We start from the raw sequence: 15,664 nt of genomic DNA, 5'->3' as shown, positions 1-15,664 counted from the left end.
GCCCAGCACCCACATTCACTTGATTGTCAGGGAGGCAGATATGGCGCAGTCATTTAATCATTAAATTCTGGGGAGAGTGGAGAGCCTGTGGCTAGAAACCCAACAGAGCCCAGGGCAGTCAGTCCATACATCACTCTGTCAATTGCCCCAGGCCTTCCTCTGACCACTCCCTTCTTCCCAGCAGGCCTACCCTACTTGTCTCCTGCAAATACTTCATGGATTTTCTACTCCATTTATCTGATTCCATCTGCTTTCTATCCTCTAGGAATTTTTGAAAACAATGTTGGCCCATGGATGGTAATAGTTCTTATTTTCTGGCACTGCTGTTAATATATATTTTGAAAGAAAAATATTCTCTGTCATTTTGAGAGATGATATACATGCTAAGCCTGTAATCTTGATCCCAATCTCCTGCCAGCCTTTCTTTAATTCAATCAAAGTCAGGTTATCTTTAGTAATAAGCTCCTAGGACAATGGGAGGTTATGGAGTTCAGATGTTCATGTAAATAATCCCACCACATTTAAGCCCAGAATGTACCTTCTCTAAGTGGGATGGACAGCACACTTTTAAAGAGGTGAGGTTTATGATTTTTAGGGTTTCTAGAAGACAGAGACAATGAATACCTGGCTTAATATTAGGTTAAAAAAGTGTGTTTCTTCCCATGTTACACACAAATGTATATTTGAAGAAAAAAGAAATCCTATCTAGTTTCACCTAACCCCTTGTATGGACCGGTTTTTTTGGCCATGGGTGTAATTTTTATTAACATTAACATGAACTGCCTCTGGAGGGCTTGGCCTAACATTTCCTAAGAGATCATCCACACTGTTCAACACATTTTATGCACTAGGAGGCACAAACACAATTAAAATAGGACAAACTGATCAAAATTATGAGTGTGATGGTGAATGATCCATCAGTCTGAGGTTCATAAAGACTAAGTCTGACCAAGCCTACCTGAAGATTTCATCAAAATTACTAAATGGAAGAGAAATCTTATTAGACAGACATCACACAGACACTGGTAAACTGTTATTTTTTTTTATAAACTTATTTATTTATTCTTGGCTGCATTGGGTCTTCATTGCTGCATGCAGGTTTTCTCTATTTGTGACTAGTGGGGGCTACTCTTTGTTGCAGTGTGCGGGCTTCTAATTGCGGTGGCTTTTCTTCTTGTGGAACACGGGCTCTAGGCACGCAGGCTTCAGTAGTTGTTGCACAGAAGTTGGGCTCAGTAGTTGTGGTTCGGGAGTTCTAGAGCACAGGATCAGTAGTTGTGGCGCATGTGCTTAGTTGCTCCGTGGCATGTGGGATCCTCATGGACCAGGGCTCAAACCTGTGTCCCCTGCACTGGCAGGCGGACTCCCAACCACTGCGCCACCAAGGAAGTCCCAGGTAAGCTGTTAAAAATGACCATCAATTAAGAAGGTAAACAAACATTTAAATTATACATTTGTCTTAGTGAAGTTATGTTTTGAAAGGTGTGTGTATGCTTTCATACATGGGGACAGAAAATATATTAAAATCAGTACCATTTAAAGCTTTTCTCCAGTAATTTTTTTTTTAAATTCTAAAATGTGCATAATCTCCAGGATTGATTCCTAACTCTGATTTGCTATTATGTTAGATTAGCTTCCTTGTTTTTTTGAAATTCTTAAATGAATTATATCAAAGTACTTCAGAAATATTTTAGAAAGAATTGTGCTTGCTGAATCTAACAATGTTAAAATATTGGATCACTGAACATATTGAAATACTTTTCCTAATTATAGGAGGATTTCTACATTGGAATACTATTAATAACCATTTGGTTCTCAATTGTTTTATGTCATCTCTTTAGATTATAAATTTTCCCCATTGAAGAAATATTATCGGTAATTGTCCAGTTAACCCACAGTACCATTTATATAATACACATTGCTAGTATGGGTCCTAAGAATTAGGATGACAATGTTCTGTGCCTGTGTCCCTTTGAGGCATAAACCTCTTTTCAGTACTAGTAGTATTTAAGAGTCAAATCAAATGGGGGCTTAGGGAACTCACAAAACAGAGTCATGAAAACAAAATGGAAGTATGTGTTGTTGGCTATTTCCAAAGAAGCATGGACGGAGTCAAAATGGAAAAATAAAGCACTAGGCATTTCCTTGCATTACCATATCTTACAATTAAGTATCGTTTTTTTTTTTTTTTCCAATTTTCAACTAAATGTATTGAACACTCAATGAACTACAGGTTGGGAGCAACAATTACATAGATAAGCCATAGACATTTCCCTCAAGGGCTCACACATTACTTGGGAAAGAGACACGTAAAAATACTATACTACAATATGATATAGTCAATTAGTTCATATAAGTTACAAAGGTTTCTAACTGGAAAAATGTGAATACCTCTATGTGGGGTAGCTCTGGAGAGTTTCTGGAGGAGCTGATAAGATCATTGGAAATGAAAGGAAAGCCAGGTTGTTATCCACTGAGAAACAAGCCAGAAGGGAGGAACTGAAACCCAAAGGTGCAGATGGCTCTTTTAAGAAGCCTGGCTGAAGGGAAAGGAAGTCTTAGTAGGTTCTTGATTGTGTTCCTTTGTTTTAGCATTAAAGAAACTTAAGCACTAGGTTAGAAAGGAAATAGGAATGCTATATGATAGAATTTGATATTTCATAATTTGAACCCACCTTAAGAAAAGCAAATGAAAAAACATAATTGTTCAATTGTTTGCATTTTGTTTTTTATACTGACCATTTAAATTTTATTTCAAAAAATTCTGATTTAGTGAACTATTTTTTCCTTTAAATATAACAAATGATGCAAATACAGTGATCATCTTTTAAAGCAGCCATTTTATCAAACTGCTCTACTTAGAGTCCAGATTTTTAAAGAAAAACATTAAGAAGTACTTATTAAAGGAAAAGCAGGCAGCAGTTATTAAACTGAGGACTGCATTCTATCCATTATATACCATTAATAATTCTTAGGTTGTATGATAAAATTAATTTAATCAAAATAATAAAAGTAAATTATTTGTTGACTTAATTCACCATTGACTTTATTAATTAATTAATTTATTGTTTTATGGCTGAGTAATATATATATATATATTTTACATCTTTATTGGAGTATAATTGCTTTACAATGGTGTGTTAGTTTCTGCTTTATAACAAAGTGAATCAGTTATACATATACATATGTTCCCATATCTCTTCCCTCTTGTGTCTCCCTCCCTCCCACTCACCCTATCCCACCCCTCTGGGTGGTCACAAAGCACTGAGCTGATCTGACTGTGCTATGCGGCTTCTTCCCACTAGCTATCTATTTTATGTTTGGTAGTGTATATATGTCCATGCCACTCTCTCACTTTGTCTCAGCTTACCCATCCCCCTCCCCATATCCTCAAGTCCATTCTCTAGTAGGTCTGTGTCTTTATTCCTGTCTTACCCCTAGGTTCTTCATGACATTTTTTTTTTCTTAGATTCTATATATATGTGTTAGCATACGGTATTTGTCTTTCTCTTTCTGACTTACTTCACTCTGTATGACAGACTCTAGGTCCATCCACCTCACTACAAATAACTCAATTTCATTTCCTTTCATGGCTGAGTAATATTCCATTGTATATATGTGCCACATCTTCTTTATCCATTCATCCGATGATGGACATTTAGGTTGTTTCTATCTCCTGGCTATTGTAAATAGAGCTGCAATGAACATTTTGGTACATGACTCTTTTTGAATTACGGTTTTCTCAGGGTATATGCCCAGTCGTAGGATTGCTGGGTCAAATGATAGTTCTATTTGTAGTTTTTTAAGGAACCTCCATACTGTTCTCCATAGTGGCTGTATCAATTTACATTCCCACCAACAGTGCAAGAGTGTTCCCTTTTCTCCAGACCCTCTCCAGCATTTATTGTTTCTAGAATTTTTGATGATGGCCATTCTGACTGGTGTGAGATGATATCTCATTGTAGTTTTGATTTGCATTTCTCTAATGATTAATGATGTTGAGCACTCTTTCATGTGTTTGTTGGCAGTCTGTATATCTTCTTTGAAGAAATGTCTATTTAGGTCTTCTGCCCATTTTTGGATTGGATTGTTTGTCTTTTTGTTATTGAGCTGCATGAGCTGCTTATCGATTTTGGAGATTAATCCTTTGTCAGTTTCTTCATTTGCAAATATTTTCTCCCATTCTGAGGATTGTCTTTTGGTCTTGTTTATGGTTTCCTTTGCTGTGCAAAATCTTTGAAGTTTCATTAGGTCCCATTTGTTTATTTTTGTTTTTATTTCCATTTCTCTAGGAGGTGGGTCAAAAAGGATATTGCTGTGATTTATGTCATAGAGTGTCCTGCCTATGTTTTCCTTTAAGACTTTGATAGTTTCTGGCCTTACCTTTAGGTCTTTAATCCATTTTGAGCTTATTTTTGTGTATGGTTTTAGGGAGTGTTCTAATTTCATACTTTTACATGTACCTCTCCAGTTTTCCCAGCACCACTTATTGAAGAGGCTGTCCTTTCTCCACTGTACATTCCTGCCTCCTTTATCAAAGATAAGGTGACCATATGTGCATGGGTTTATCTCTGGGCTTTCTATCCTGTTCCATTGATCTATCTTTCTGTTTTTGTGCCAGTACCATACTGTCTTGATTACTGTAGCTTTGTAGTATAGTCTGAAGCCAGGGAGCCAGATTGCTCCGGCTCCGTTTTTCGTTCTCAAGATTGCTTTGGCTATTCAGGGTCTTTTGTGTTTCCATACAAATTGTGAAATTTTTTTTCTAGCTCTGTGAAAAATGCCAGTGGTAGTTTGATAGGCATTGCATTCAATCTGTAGATTGCTTTGGGTTGTAGAGTCACTTTCACAATGTTGATTCTTCCAATCCAAGAACATGGTATATCTCTCCATCTATTTGTATCATCTTTAATTTCTTTCATCAGTGTCTTATAATTTTCTGCATACAGGTCTTTTGTCTCCTTAGGTAGGTTTATTCCTAGATATTTTATTCTTTTTGTTGCAATGGTAAATGGGAGTGTTTTCTTGATTTCACTTTCAGATTCTTCGTCATTAGTGTATAGGAATGCCAGTGATTTCTGTGCATTAATTTTGTATCCTGCTACTTTACCAAATTCATTGATTAGCTCTAGTAGTTTTCTGGTAGCATCTTTAGGATTATCTATGTAGAGTATCATGTCATCTGCAAACAGTGACAGCTTTACTTCTTCTTTTCTGATTTTGATTCTTTTATTTCCTTTTCTTCTCTGATTGCTGTGGCTAAAACTTCCAAAAGTATGTTGAATAAGAGTGATGAGAGTGGACAACCTTGTCTTGTTCCTGATCTTAGTGGAAATGCTTTCAGTTTTTCACCATTGAGGATGATGTTGGTTGTAGGTTTGTCATATATGGTCTTTATTATATTGAGGAAAGTTCCCTCTATGCCTACTTTCTGGAGGGTTTTTATCATAAATGAGTGTTGAATTTTGTCAAAAGCTTTCTCTGCATCTATTGAGATGACCATATGGTTTTTCTCCTTCAATTTGTTAATATGGTGTATCACATTGATTGATTTGCGTTTATTGAAGAATCCTTGCATTCCTGGAATAAACCCCATTTGATCATGGTGTATGATCCTTTTAATGTGCTGTTGGATTCTGTTTGCTAGTATTTTGTTAAGGATTTTTGCATCTATGTTCATCAGTGATATTGACCTGTAGTTTTCTTTCTTTGTGGCATCTTTGTCTGGTTTTGGTATCCGGGTGATGTTGGCCTCATAGAATGAGTTTGGGAGTGTTCCTCTCTCTGCTATATTTTGGAAGAGTTTGAGAAGGATAGGTGTTAGCTCTTCTCTAAATGTTTGATAGAATTTTCCTGTGCAGCCATCTGGTGCTGGGCTTTTGTTTGTTGGCATATTTTTAAACACAGTTTCAATTTCAGTGCTTGTGATTGGTCTGTTCATATTTTCTATTTCTTCCTGGTTCAGTTTGGGCAGGTTGTGCATTTCTAAGAATTTGTCCATTTCTTCCAGGTTGTCTATTTTATTGGCATAGAGTTGCTTGTAGTAATCTCTCATGATCTTTTGTATTTCTGCAGTGTCAGTTGTTACTTCTCCTTTTTCACTTCTAATTCTATTGATTTGAGTCTTCTCCTTTTTTTCTTGATGAGTCTGGCTAATGGTTTATCAATTTTGTTTACCTTCTCAAAGAACCAGCTTTCAGTTTTATTGATCTTTGCTACTGTTTCCTTCATTTCTTTTTCATTTATTTCTGATCTGATTTTTATGATTTCTTTCCTTCTGCTAACTTTGGGGTTTTTTTGTTCTTCTTTCTCTAATTGCTTTAGGTGAAAGGTTAGGTTGTTTATTCAAGATGTTTCCTGTTTCTTTTTGTTTGTTTGTTTTTGTTTTTGTTTTTTTTGTGGCAGGTGGGCCTCTCACTGTTGTGGCCTTTCCCGTTTCAGAGCCCAGGCTCCAGAGATGCAGGCTCAGCAGCCGTGGCTCATGGGCACAGCCGCTCCCTGGCATGTGGGATCTTCCTGGACCGGGGCATGAACCCATGTCCCCTGCATCGGCAGGTGGACTCTCAATCACTGCGCCACCAGGGAAGCCTGTTTCCTGTTTCTTAAGGTAGGATTTATTGCTATAAACTTCCCTCTTAGAACTGCTTTTGCTGCATCCCATAGGTTTTGGGGCGTCGTGTCTCCATTTTCATTTGTTTCTAGGTATTTTTTTATTTCCTTTTTGATTTCTTCAGTGATCACTTCGTTATTAAGTAGTGTATTGTTTAGCCTCCATGTATTTGTACTTTTTATGGATCTTTTCCTGTAATTGATATCTAGTCTTATAGTGTTGCGGTTGGAAAAGATATTTGATACAATTTCAATTTTCTTAAACTTACCAAGGCTTGATTTGTGACCCAAGATATGATCTATCCTAGAGAATGTTCCATGAGAACTTGAGAAAAATGTGTATTCTGTTGTTTTTAGATGGAATGATCAATTAAGTCCATCTTGTTTAATGTATCATTTAAAGCTGTGTTTCCTTATTTATTTTCACTTTGGATGACCTGTCCATTGGTGAAAATGGGATGTTAAAGTCCCCTACAATGAATGTGTTTGTGTCGATTTCCCCTTTTTATGGCTTTTAGTATTTGCCTTATGTATTTAGGTGCTCCTATGTTGGGTGCATAAATATTTACAATTGTTATATCTTCTTCTTGGATCAACTCCTTGATCATTATGTAGTGTCCTTCTTTGTCTCTTCTAAAGGTCTTTATTTTAATGTCTATTTTGTCTGATATGAGAATTGCTACTCCAGCTTTCTTTTGGTTTCCATTTGCATGGAATATATTTTTCAGTCCCCTCACTTTCAGTCTGTATGTGTCTCTAGGTCTGAAGTGGGTCTCTTGTAGACAGCATATGTATGGTCTTGTTTTTGTATCCATTCAGCCAGTCTGTGTCTTTTGGTGGTAGTATTTAATCCATTTACATTTAAGGTAATTATTGATATGTATGTTCCTATTCCCATTTTCTTAATTGTTTTGGGTTTGTTATTGTAGGTCTTTTCCTTCTCTTGTGTTTCTTGCCTAGAGAAGATCCTTTAGCATTTGTTGTAAAGCTGGTTGGTGGTGCTGAAGTCTCTCAGCTTTTGCTTGTCTATAAAGGTTTTAATTTGTCCATCAAATCTGAATGAGATCCTTGCTGGGTAGAGTAATCTTGGTTGTAGGTTTTCCTCCTTCATCACTTTAAATATGTCCTGCCCATCCCTTCTGGCTTGCAGAGTTTCTGGTGAAAGATCAGCTGTTAACCTTATGGGGATTCCCTCATGTGTTATTTGTTATTTTTCCCTTGTTGCTTTTAATAAGTTTTCTTTGTATTTAATTTTTGACAATTTGATTAGAATTGTCTTGGCATGTTTCTCCTTGGATTTATCCTATATGGGCCACTCTGTGCTTCCGGGAATTGATTAACTATTTCCTTTCCCATATTAGGGAAGTTTTCAACTATAATCTCTTCAAATATTTTCTCAGTCCCTTTCTTTTTCTCTTCTTCTCCTAGAACCCCTATAATTTGAATGTTGGTGTGTTTAATGTTGTCCCAGAGGTCTCTGAGACTGTCCTCAGTTCTTTTCATTCTTTTTTCTTTATTCTGCTCTGCATTAGTTATTTCCACTATTTTATCTTCCAGGTCACTTATCCATTCTTCTGCCTCAGTTATTCTGCTATTGATCCTTTCTAGAGTATTTTTAATTTCATTTATTCTGTTGTTCATCGTTGCTTGTTTCATCTTTATTTCTTCTAGGTCCTTGTTAACTGTTTCTTGAATTTTGTCTATTCTATTTCCAAGATTTTGGACCTCTTTACTATCATTATTGTGAATTCTTTTTCAGGTAGACTGCCTATTTCCTCTTCATTTGTTAGGTCTGGTGGGTTTTTATCTTGCTCCTTCATCTGCTCTGTGTTTTTCTGTCTTCTCATTTTGCTTATCTTACTGTGTTTGGGGTCTCTTTTTTGCAGGCTGCAGGTTTGTAGTTCCCGTTGTTTTTGGTGTCATCCCCAGTGGCTAAAGTTGGTTCAGTGGGTTGTGTAGGTTACCAGGTGGAGGGGACTAGTCCTTGTTTTCTGGTGGATGAGGCTGGATCTTGTCTTTCTGGTGGGCAGGTCCAAGTCTGGAGGTGTGTTTTTGGGTGTCTGTGGACTTATTATGATTTTAGGCTGCCTCTCTGCTAATGGGTGGGGTTGTGTTCCTGTCTTGCTAGTTGTTTGGCATTGGGTGTCCAGCACTGTAGCTTGCTGGTCATTGATTGAAGCTGGGTGTTGGTGTTGAGATGGAGATCTCTGGGAGATTTTCACCATTTGATATTACATGGAGCTGGGAGGTCTCTTGTGAACCAGTGTCCTGAGGTTGGCTCTCCCACCTCAGAGACACAGCACTGACTCCTGGCTGCAGCACCAAGAGCCTTTCATCCACATGGAAAAAGAGGAAAAGGGGAAAAAAAATAATAAATCTTGCTCTCAAAGTCCACCTCCTCAATTTGGGATGATTCGTTGTCTATTCAGGTATTCCACAGATACAGTGTGCATTACGTTGATTGTGGAGATTTAATCCTTTGCTCCTGAGGCTGCTGGGGGAGATTTTCCTTTCTCTCCTTTGTTCTCACACCTCCCGGGGCACAGCTTTGGATTTGGCCCTGCCTCTGTGTGTAGGTCGCTGGAGGGCGTCTGTTCTTCGCTCAGACAGGACGGGGTTAAAGGAGCCGCTGATTCGGGGGCTCTGGCTCACTCAGGCCGGGGAGAGGGAGGGGTATGGATGTGGGGCGAGCCTGCGGTGGCAGAGGCTGGCGTGATGTTGCACCAGCCTGAGGCATGCCGTGCGTTCTCTCAGGGACGTTGTCCCTGGATCCCGGGACCCTGGCAGTGGCAGGCTGCACAGGCTCCCCGGAAGGGAGGTGTGCATAGGGACCTGTGCTCGCACACAGGCTTCTTGGTGGCAGCAGCAGCAGCCTAAGTGTCTCATGCCCGTCTCTGGGGGCTGTCAGCTGCAGCTCACGCCCGTCTCTGGAGCTCCTTTAAGCAGCACTCTTAATCCCCTCTCCTCGTGCACCAGGAAACAAAGAGGCAAGAAAAAGTCTCTTGCCTCTTCGGCAGGTCCAGACTTTTCTCCGGACTCCCTCCCAGCTAGCCGTGGTGCACTAACCCCCTGCGGTCTGCGTTCACGCCACCAACCCCAGTCCTCTCCCTCAGCTCCCAGCCCCACCCACCCCGGTGAGTAATCAGACAAGCCTCTTGGGCTGGTGAGTGCCGGTTGGCACCGATCCTCTGTGCAGGAATCTCTCCCTACTTTGCCCTCCGCACCCCTGTTGCTGTGCTCTCCTCTGTGGCTCCGAAGCTTTCTCCCTCTGCCACCCGCAGTCTCCACCCTCGAAGGGGCTTCTAGTGTGTGGAAACATTTCCTCCTTCACGGCTCCCTCCCACTGGTGCAGGTCCCATCCCTATTCTTTTGTCTCTGTTTATTCTTTTGACTCTGTTTATTTTTTATTCTTTTGACTCTGTTTATTTTTTTTTTCTTTTGCCCTACCCAGGTACGTGGGGAGTTTCTTGCCTTTTGGGAGGTCTGAGGTCATCTGCCAGAGTTCAGCAGGTGTTCTGTAGGAGTTGTTCCTCGTGTCGATGTATTTCTGATGTATCTGTGGGGAGGAAGGTGATCTCCGCGTCTTACTCTTCCGCCATCTTCCCCCTCTCTAACTATCATTTTTATTTTGATTTACCAGTGCCTCTCCCATCATGATTTTTAGCCAATAATCTCTTCAGTGTCTTGGACCTCTAAATGTAATCAGCCATGCCACTCAGAGGAGTGAGCTCACCTTTTCTTTGACTGCAAGAGACACCATCAGAGGAGTAAAGAAAATCATGCTGCTGGGCGAGGTAACTTCCTCCGTAAGCAAGGAGATTGGAGCTCTGAAAAGCACTGGCGAATCCTACCTGTTAACTTTCAAAAGAAGGGTGCTGCTCCAGCAGATGGGAGAAAAAACTAGAAGAGAGGAAGTGTGGGAATCAGGAATCACAAGTAATATGGATCTAGCAGAAGATATTCTCAGAACTGAAAAATAATCTGTTGTCAAATGAGGGTGCAGATTGTAGCCAGGAAGACAATTTTAGCACCGAAGTTAAAGGTAGAGACTCACAAACCAGATTGTCTAAATCCAGATCCTGGCTCTGCAATGTGCTGGCTGTGAGAACAAATCATTTAGTTTCTTTGAGCCTCAGTTCTTCATCTGTGAAACAGGGATAGTAATACCTATTTCAGGGAATTTTAGGAGAGATTGAGTTAATAGTTGTATAAAACAATTTGGTGTGGTTTATAATACATCCACAAAATCTTTGACATGCTCTGCAAAAGGTGGAGCATAAGTCCATTTTACTTGAGTGTGGGCTAGACTTAGTAACTCACTCCTAACAATTAGAATAAGGTGGAAGTGACAGGTGTGACTTTGGAGATGAGATCACCAAAGGCATTGTGGCTTTCTACTGTTTCTTTCTCTTGGATCATTGATTGTGGAGGAAGCCTGATCTCTTTGGAGAAGATTCAAGCAGTCCTCTTGAGAAGTCCGTGTGATGAGGAACTGAGACATCTTGCCAACACACAGTGAGAAACTGAGGATCCTTAACAGCAGCCATAAGAACGAGCCCTCTTGGAAGCAGCTCCTCCTGTTCCAGTCAAATGTCCACATGACTGAAACCCTGGTCTTTGTTTTGTCTGTCACCTCATCAGAGACTCTAAGTCCAAAGTTGACAGCTAAGCCTCTTCCATATTCCTGACTCATGGAAATTTTGGGCGAATGAAAGCTGATTGTCCTAAGCCACTAAGTTTTGTGAGTAATTTGTTATTCAGCAATAGATAATTAATACACTTTTTAAAGGGATCCTGGCTTATGATGAGTGCTATATAATTATTAAGCACATTATTATTATAGATCATTGGTTGAGAGTTTGTGAACAGAATAGTAAACTACTAGAAATTCCCTATTATTTTATCTCTGTGATCTATTTTGGGATGTTGTTTTTGTTGAATCCTGTTATGGTTGGATCTTCACTGATGTGCTGTTACTTGTATGGACTTTTGAATATTATTTTCTTGTAGAAAAAATGAAAATGGTGAGGGATAGAAGACGATACAGGGTAAGAAGTGGAAAAGAGAGGCAAAGTGAAGGATCTTGGAGAAAAGGACTTTTGATAGTAAGTGGAAGAGAGAGGAAGAGGTATGAGTGGTTTACTTGCGTTTTTCATCTGCAGCTGGAGAACTGAAAAGTCAATAAACCAAAACATAAATAAACAAATAAACCCTACTGACATCAGCCTCATAAATAATATGTCTAAAATTGATTGTGAGAGATCAAAAATAAAGAGTATTCTCACCTATATATTACATAAATTATAATGCAATTCTTGACTTTTCCTGTCTAGTGACTTTTGAATTAGGCACCTTCTTAAACATCTTCAATGCAGAAAAAGTGAAGACCAACCAAATAAGAAAAGCTAAGGAGATTTATTCTGAGTTTGCTATAGTAAGAGGTCAGCCACCTTCCCCTGTATTTTGGCAGAGACTCAAAGGCAGGCAGAAGAGTGAGGAAACTTTATAGTGAAAAGGAGGGCAGCCTTCAGGTGTGTCCTGAATGGAGACTTGGTAGGGGAAGCTGTAGGTAGGCTAACTAGAAGTAGGGAATCTTATGTGATTGGTTAGGGGAGCATAATTGGCTTTCTCTGGTTGGTCTTAAGTTGGAAGTGAGTCAAAAATTAAGGCAGTTGTCAGTTATTAATCAAGTACTGGCCATTTTGGGCCACTTCTTTCAGAATTATTATTTAACTTCCTGGATTATCACTAGAGATAGCAATCTGTCTTCAGGCAAATCTGATTTATAGCAGGCTTGCCTCCTGGGTTGTTTATTATAGATAAAGGGTTGGTTTCCTGGGCAGATTGCTGCAAGTTCTGGGTCCAAGATCCAGTTTTATGTATGGTCTGGCTATAATCCAATTGTATATTAAGTTTCTCATCAAAAATACACTATTTTTTACACTGGTACACTGATTGTAATTCCTTCTCCTTTGTTTCCAGTTTCTAGCACTGTTCTATCCCATTTCCATTTCAAAGTGCTGATAACATTTCCATAAACATTCTCTGGTTTCATGAAGGACTTTAGTTTCTGCATATGAATAATAAAATAATCAGGAGGATTATATCTTGGCAGAAAGTTTCTTTCTCCTCTAATAGCAGACCCAAGCAGAGAAAAAGAAAATGAAACAATAAACAAAAACACTGTTTAAAAATCAACATGCTTTTGTTAGAAACAGGGAGGAAAAGGGGAAGAGAAATTGATCAAACTGTTAGAAGAGACGCCACAGGCACATTTTTCTTGCTTCCATTAAATTGTTTCACATGTAGTATTTGATGATTGTTTATGCCAGTATCCTTCTTACAAGTCTATAAACGATTCTATATATATTCAATACAGCTTTTTATTTTTTACATTGCAATTATTTTAAAGTCAATGTTTACTATTGTGACTGGCAAGTTGGATCAATAATCACTCTATTGGTATAAATTGTTTGGGACTAGAGCCAAAAAAAAAAATCCATTAGCATGAATGTGAAAGGCAGAAAAAGCTTATTATATTTTTGGAATTCCTGAATCCCATTGTTCTTGCAATGACCCATAAGGTCCTTAGTTGTTTCCTTCGTATTGGTCATGAATAAACTGAGTTACGCAGAACCTGTACAGTACACCCCTGACATTGACTCAAACATTCAAATGCCTACTGTGGCCTAGGCAGGTAATTAAAAGTAGATAGACAGTAGAAATTTATTGACTCACTGAATACATATTTGTTTAAAGCCTACTTTATTCCAGGAACTGTTCTAGGTACTGAAATTGATTTTGTACCAATTATCTTGAGAAATATATTCCCCCTTGGTCTATGTTTAGTGTCTACACATTTGATAGGAGCGTGATTACAGAGAAATGTTTCCTTTCTATGAATATAATGATAGCAAGACTGATGATAATGGATAATGGGTCCTGCAGTGATGTCAGGAATTCCATAGTGGGTGGTAAGGATTTTAGTGCACTGTAGTGTCTAATGACAACAATCAGTTGTTGACACACAGAAAAAGGCAAAGCCTGTCAGATCATCTTGTATTATTTTCATATTTTTTGAGAAGACAGACCTCCAGATTTCTTTTTAGGTGAACCAACCAAATTTTCTTCATGCTGTCTAATTTTTAAAGAAACACTGAAAATGAAATGACACATGCCAATCCATTTTATTGCCTGACAGTTTGAAACATTTGATCTCAGTAGAATTAATTCAGTTACATCCAAAAATGTATACGATGCAGAGCACAAGCTGTTTAATTAGTCCAAGGCTATTAGTTAGCATTGCTGGCAATGATAACTTTAATAGATGAGTTTAGGCTTAATCTTGGATATATGAACCTTGCCATAAATTCTTTGTTTCTGTTTATTTCCTAACTCTCTGAATGCTCTATTTCATTTGTCGGTTATTTCCCTACTCCAGTTCTTTGAATTAGATATTTCCCACTTTTTTTTAATCCTTTGCACTTATGCTCTACCTTTTCTCTTTCTCTAAGCTATTAATTCACATATTTTATTAAAACCTTTAGTGATTCCCATTTACACATTGAACAAAAGGCAAATTCCTCCCAAGTCCTCCATAATCCAAGCCCAAGCAGATTTTCCAAACTTTTCTTTTTTTATTCTTTTTTTTTAAATTAAGATATAATTGACATATAACACTGTATTAGTTTAAAGTGTACAACATGTTGATTTGTATATCACAATATTATTATGTATATCACAATATTATTACCACCATAGCATCAGTTAACATCTCCATCATGTCACAAAAATATCAGTTCATTTTGTGGTAAGAACATTTAAGACCTAGTCTCTTAGCAACTTTCAAGTATATAATACACTCTCATTGACTATCATCAAAATGCTGTGCATTAGAATTCCAGAATTTATTTATAACTGAATATTTGTACCTGTTGACCAACTTCTTCCCAATTTCCCCAATCCCTAGCCTCTGGAAACCAGAATTGTACTCTCTGCTTCTATGAATTTGACTTTTTAGTTTCCACATATAAGTGACGTCATATAGTTTTTGACTTTCTCTGTCTGATTTGTCCCAGAGGTCCGTCGTCCATGTTGTTGCAAATGGCAGGATTTGCTTCTTTGTCATACCTGAATAATAATATTCCACTGTGTGTGTGTGTGTGTGTGTGTATGTATGTATATATATTTATATATATATATATATATATATATATATGCCACATCTTCTTTATACACACTTACCTGGTGTTAAATTGTTAAATCTTCTTGCACTTGTGTAGCTTCTTTTTTAATTATCCAGAACTGATTAGTTAGCACGCTCTGCACTTTTTTACTCTGTCTTTCACACAAATCCCTTTACCTAGAAAGCACTCTCCTAAGGTATTTGTCAAAGTTCAACCTGTCTTTACTGGTATTTTCAGTATTTACCATTACATGCCTTTTTTTTTTTTTTCCAGATTCCTCAGTTTGAGTTAAACCTATTCACTCCTCTTTTCTTTTTGCAAATTATTAGAATAACTTTTACAGGAAAATCATTCTCCTATTTAAGTTCATTGATAGCTATCTATCTCTCCAGATACAGTTCGAACTCCTACTGACCTCTATAGGTGGATTGTTGTATAAAAAATAACTAGTAATTCCTCATAATAGACATTCAGTTTATGTTTGTTAAGGTGAATTTTAATTAATGCAGTCCCAGATGTTGAAATGAATGCTCCTTTATTGATATGATTCATTTTGAAAAAAAGATCTGTAACTGAAACATTGAGAAAAAAAGTAGGCTATGAGAAATAATAGTGAAAATATTTGTAATTTGCTCATAAAACAGCATATTTATTGCTGCCTCCTCTGTGTTGTCACAATTAATTTTTATAATATTCTTTTAAAACTTATCTCCATGGAATTATATGTTTATATTTCTGTATCATCCACTAGACTATGAGTTACATGATAATAAGTATTCTGTTTTATTCAATTCTGTATTGAAAAATCTTGCACAGTGCTTGACCCATGGTTTGTATTCAGAAAATGCTTATTAAATGATGAATGAATA

The sequence above is a fragment of the Aethalodelphis obliquidens genome, unplaced genomic scaffold (genome assembly GCF_003676395.1).
Source record: "Aethalodelphis obliquidens isolate GAN/ISIS:26980383/991018 unplaced genomic scaffold, ASM367639v1 scaffold6, whole genome shotgun sequence".
Taxonomy (NCBI): domain Eukaryota; kingdom Metazoa; phylum Chordata; class Mammalia; order Artiodactyla; family Delphinidae; genus Aethalodelphis; species Aethalodelphis obliquidens.
This window is presented reverse-complemented; position numbering follows the sequence as displayed.